Source organism: Nicotiana sylvestris, chromosome 3 (assembly GCF_000393655.2).
Source record: "Nicotiana sylvestris chromosome 3, ASM39365v2, whole genome shotgun sequence".
In the NCBI taxonomy this organism is placed as follows: Eukaryota; Viridiplantae; Streptophyta; class Magnoliopsida; order Solanales; family Solanaceae; genus Nicotiana; species Nicotiana sylvestris.
The window spans coordinates 629,165-634,946 of NC_091059.1; positions in this window are offsets into that span (position 1 = coordinate 629,165).

A 5,782-nucleotide genomic window follows, 5' to 3' on the forward strand; every position below is an offset into this window, starting at 1 on the left:
TATGTCGTTTACTCTCACCTCGGCCTTCTTGGCTCCGGCATGGGCGGTTACGAACTTATCGGCCATTTCTTTGAAAGTTTCTATGGAGCGGGCTGGTAGCTATAATTACCATATTAATGCCCCTCCCGTGAGGGTTTCGCCAAACTTCTTCAGCAAAATGGAGGACAATTGTTCCTTGGAGAGATCATTGCCTTTCATGGCGGTGACGTAATGAGTCATATAATCTTGAGGATCAGTCGTTCCATTGTATATCTTGAGGTAGGTGTTGCGCCCCTTTTTCTAAAAGCGAAATCGGGTTCATGACATTTGGGAGGACAACTCGTTACCTCTTGGGAATTGGGGTTTTTTGGGTTGAAGAGTCGCCACCTAATGATTAAAGTGCATTAGGACACTAAAGAAGAGTTCGAGTTGGAAAACCAGAGTTCGGGTAAGGGCTAGAAATTATCTCGAGGGGAAGGTGTTAGGGACCTCCCAAGATCCACTAGTGTGGTTCCCGGCCATGTTACAATTGTGACTTTAACTAACAAGTAAGCAAATAAAGGTCTCAAATAGAATGGTATTTACACATAATGTTGCAAGTGAATTGAAAGTTTGAAGAAAGATAAAGAAAACAGAAATCTTAAGCAAATAGCCTGGACAGTTAAAAAAAGGATAACAAGTAAAGGGGAAGGGGTCCTAGGTTTACAAACAATATGGATCACATCAATGCAATACCCGGCAATCACTCCTCAGAAGAGGGGTCGCACGTGGTATTAGCGCACCGGTCATCATGTTCATATCTACCCTTTCCCACCCCGTTAAGGTATTAAATGCGGAATAGTGTCGTTACTTATTGCATGCTATTACACATCCCGATCCTATCAGTCCCGGAGGCATTTGGGACTACTAGTCCTAAAGGGATGGAGGTTGGGGCTTTTCAGAGTTTTAAAAGGACAAAATTCTAATGCGACAAACAAAACACATAAGCAAGTAGGGGGAAACAAATAGCAGTTTAAGGGCTCAAACAGGCCTCCTCACTTAAAGGAGCAAATTATTTAGCATGACTTCAAATACTGGTTATAGTCTGAATTAAATTTAAAGCGTTAGGACATGCTGCTTCATCTCATATTTCTCATATGAGGAGTCCGAATTAGGCCTTGTCTGGTTGCAATTTATTAAAACTGACACAGTTAAATAATTACCTACTGCTTACCTAGGTGGAAGTATACTGATTTTAAAGAAGGGTTACTGATTTTAGAACCAATTAAATTCTGCAGATATTAAACAAACATTACTACTGATTTTAGACTTATAGACGAATCAGATTCAGACGGCTGCTCATATGTGCATGATTTTTAAGCGTTATTGATTTTAAAACGATTATGTAAGTGTAGGAGCCCTATAGGCATGGTATCTAGAATGAAGTTGATTATTATTAAACCTATGATTGTTTGCCTAACGACAGATGAATATGCAGAAATGCAGAAACAAAACTATAGTCATGATTTCTATATGCAGAAACCTATAGGAATGGTTTCTAATGCAATAATGAAACAACTTATAGGCAAGATTTCTACGTGTAATGCATAATTTATAGGCAGAATTTCTAAATGCATAAGTGCAGAATCTTATACATGATTCTATATGTAGAAACTTATAGGCATGGTTCGTAATGTAATAATGAGATGACTTATAGGCAGGAGTACTATATGATATGCATAAATGCAGAATTTGTAAATAGTAATCCCTATGAGCCTGATGTCTACTCATATGCATACATAAATGACCCTCCCCTTTTTCACTAGAACCTCATAATTATTAAAAATTATTACAGACCCGAATGAATCAAAAAAAGTACATCAGAACTTCTAGCTGCAACCAAACAGCATAATTCCGACTCAAGGTCTAGCAATATGAGATAAACCAACTTCCAGGATCCGTTTTCCAAAAAGCTTTTCTCTTATTTGGGATATGTCAAAGTTTCCAAGAGTCTCAAAGGGACTCAGGGCAGTGCTTACACCCCAAACACATTGCAGAATTAGATTATAGTACAGTGTGGAAGAGTCAGCCCTCAAATGTCCAAGTTTAGAGGGAACTCAGGGTCCCAAATCATGGCTCATAAGAGGGGGACAGAACTTAGAATCTAAGAGTACGTGTATGTGCATAGAGGGGGATTAGGGAAGGCCATGGCAGGCTGGTGGTCATGCCCAGCAATTTAAGAGTGTTGGCATACCCCTGACCAGCCTGTCAGCCAAAATTGGGAGTTAGGATCCATTAAGGATCAGGTTTGGACCTGGGCAGTAATTTGGATACTGCCAGGCCATGAACCTTAACTCAAACACATAGAAGGGAATAGGGGTAGGGATTCATAACAGAAAACAAATGCAAGGAAAGAACATACATAGTTAACATTAATCATGAACAACAAAGTAAACAGGATTGCAGAAAACTGTAAATAAACACATAGGGGTGAGGCAGGAAAGCTAAATTAGAACATACCAGTTTCAGGGAAAACAAACAAGTAAAAGTAGTCTTGAAAAAGCCAAGTTGCAAGCAAAAGTTCCAAAAGATCCCAAAAAAGAATAGAATGTTGTAAGAGTATTGAATTCAAAGCAATAAAGTATGTAAGTAAGTTGAAAGTATTGATCTAAAAGTTCGAGGTATTGAACTCGAAGTGGTCTCAAAAGTGTAGAAGGGTAGTCCCTTTTATAGTGCAGAGAAACAAGTAAGAAAGGCAAGGAAATATCATTGAAATCAATCTCCCTTTGGTTAAGGGATTCTGATTCCAACGGGTAAAAGCTAGTTAAGGAAATAAATTTTAATGAAAACCTTTCAAAGTAGCACAAAAAGGGTAAATACATAGAAGTTATTTAAGGAAAATCATCAATGGTACACGATTTGTGCCAAATATGGCAAGGGAATCAATCAAACAGCCATGAAACCAAAATTACAGGTTCAGTTCGAATGAACCAAGTCAAGAAAGGTAAAGGAGGTTCAATCGAAGAAAAATTAGTGATAATTCGTCAGCCTTATTAAAAGGATTTCAGAATCAATCAATCAGTTGGTAAAAACCTTTTGAAAGAGAAATTTCACATATATAAAGCATACCAATCAAACGAAAGGAATCGTCAGGTTAGTCAGAAAAAGAGTCTAACATTGAAAGCCCTAGAGTCACAAACAAAAGGGAATCGAGTTCAGTTACAGACTCATAGTGAGTCTGAAAGCCTAGGGTCCCAAAGTAGAACCCTAATATCACTTGCCAAAGAAACCCCCAAATCCTAGGGTTTCGAATTGAGTCAGACCTAGAGGTGAGAGAGCAGGTCATTGAAAGAGGCTCAGAAGTCTCTTCCAAAGACTTTATGAGAAACAAACATACATGATAGAAAGAACTGATTCAAGGTCATGAGAACATGTTTGAGAAAACTCGGAGTTTAAACAAGTTCAGAAGAAAGAGATGATACGAGCTTAAACAAAAGCAGGTGAAATATGCTTAGCAAGAACACAAACAGAGCTAAATAAAGTGAACAAAATCAAAGAACTCACAGTAAACACATATAGTAGAAGAGTAAGGAAAACATAACACGGATTAACATGTGAGTACAAGAGTAACGTGTATAGTAGAAAAAGGAAGTAGAAGAACAGTACATGCGTAGTAAAAGAAGTCATACGAGCATAACACAGACAAACACACATAAAGAAAGAACAAAAAGAATCAGAAAGATGCTTTTGAAAAACCTTTTAGAAACCCTAAATCGAAATTAAATGATTTTGAAAAGAAAATTTGGGGAAAACCTTTAAAAAGTTCAATAGAACACAGACATTTTCCAGATCTAAGAAAATAAGCAAGTAAAGAACCTCGGACAGCTTAGGGTTTCAGATAAAACCCTAGAAATGAGAAAGGTCTTGAGGAAAGTCAGATCCTGAGTCGAAAAGGCTCATAGTGCTTGAATATGCCGGAGTAATGGTCGGAGAAGCCATAGATCTATAGATCTGAAGGAGAACCATCGAGGTCAGGTCTCAAAGCTTCGAACAACCATGGTTTACTGATGGAGGGGAGTGAGTACCAACCATCCATGGCCTGAGAAGCCATGGATTCCGGTGGACTGGTGGTTGAAGAGGGGTAGAAGGAGGCTAGGGTTTCGGAAAGTTTGAGAGAGTATGAGAGACGAGAGGTTTCAAAGGCGGCTGAGAGATGGGAAATGAGGGATTAGGGTAGTCGTTTGGGGTTAAAAAAGGTAAGGGTGGTTTATGGTCGTTGATCAAAATGATCAACGGCCTGGATCAATAGTAGGAACCGGGTGGGTCATTTGGAATTGGGTCATGGGTTGGGTCCAAATGGAGTTGGGATGGTTTAATTGAGTCAAATTAAGGGCTACAATTGAAATGTAATGGGGTTGTTATTGAAATAAAAATGAGGCTAAATATTAAATAGCCAATTTCCCTTTTTATTTTATAAAGTGGAGATGATTTTAAAAAGCAAATTAAAAGTACTGAAACAATTAATAGTATATAAATATTGAATTAAAAATACTGGACCCAATTTTACAATTATAAAATGCTATTAATCTTAAAGTAGGCTATAATTGCAATTATTTGCAATTTAGTCTTTTAAATACCAAATAAATTTGTAAAAATATAAAAAAATCACCTCAACTATATTTTAGTATAAATATGGGAATAAAATAAATTATTCACCAAAATGGATGATTTTGGAAGTAATGGTTGGTCTTTATACTGCTAAAATAGACAATAAATTGATTTTAAAATCTTAAAAATTAGGAAAAAAATACCAAAATTCTTGGGCATGTTTATATATGTATGTACATGCTATTCTGAAAGTTTTGTGTATATAAAAATACATAGGGAAAAATTGGGTATCAACAGCTACCCCTCTTTACCCGGGAAGGATGAAAGAGTTGTCGGGTAAAGATATGATGGCCAATTTTGACCGAATGAAACGATTTTGAAGAATTTTGATCGAGCTCTGGTTTCTGAGCTGCCTACATATCCCTAGTATTATAGGAATCAGGCCATATGTAGTTCGGGATCTATCGGCGGAGTATGACGATGGAGATTTTCGAAAAGCGGACGCGATGTTCAGGTTGAGAAAGGGTGGTTAGAGTCTAACATGCTGCGGGAACTGGAGCAGGATCGCTCCTGCTGAGACGGTCGTTGCTAGCCGGTGTACCTGCGAATGAACAATACCAGCATATATATATTGTGCATAAATTTAAACGTGATGCAACTTCCCATTGGACCGTGAATGTTGTCTTTGGACGGTTAGGATGACGTCCTCGGACCATGATGTCCTGGGCCATGAAGCATATGATAAAGGATTCGCAGGCTATGAAATGATGTTCTCGTGCTCTGAGGATGATGCCTCCGAACCATTATGCCTTTGAATAATGATATGCAAAAGATAAAATAGGGTCATTAGGCCATGGCATGGTTTTCTCGGGTTATGAAAATGGTGCCTCCAAAAAATGACGCCTTTGGACAATTTGGCAATCTTTCAGCCCATGAAAATGCAGAAGGTGACGATCTTTCAGCCGATACAAGACGTAAATAAAGGGTGGCGGTATTTCAGCCATGCAAGACAAATAAGATGGCGGTATTTCAGTCATGCAAGAGAAATAGAGTGGCAATATTTCAGTCATGCAAGAGAAATAAGGTGGCGGTATTTCAGCCATGCAGATGGAGGTAGAGCTTAACCTCGGAAGGCAGAAAGGTAGCCTTATGCAATGCAGGAGATGCAGATGGAGGTAGAGCTTAACCTCAGAAGGCAGAAAGGTAGCCTTATGCA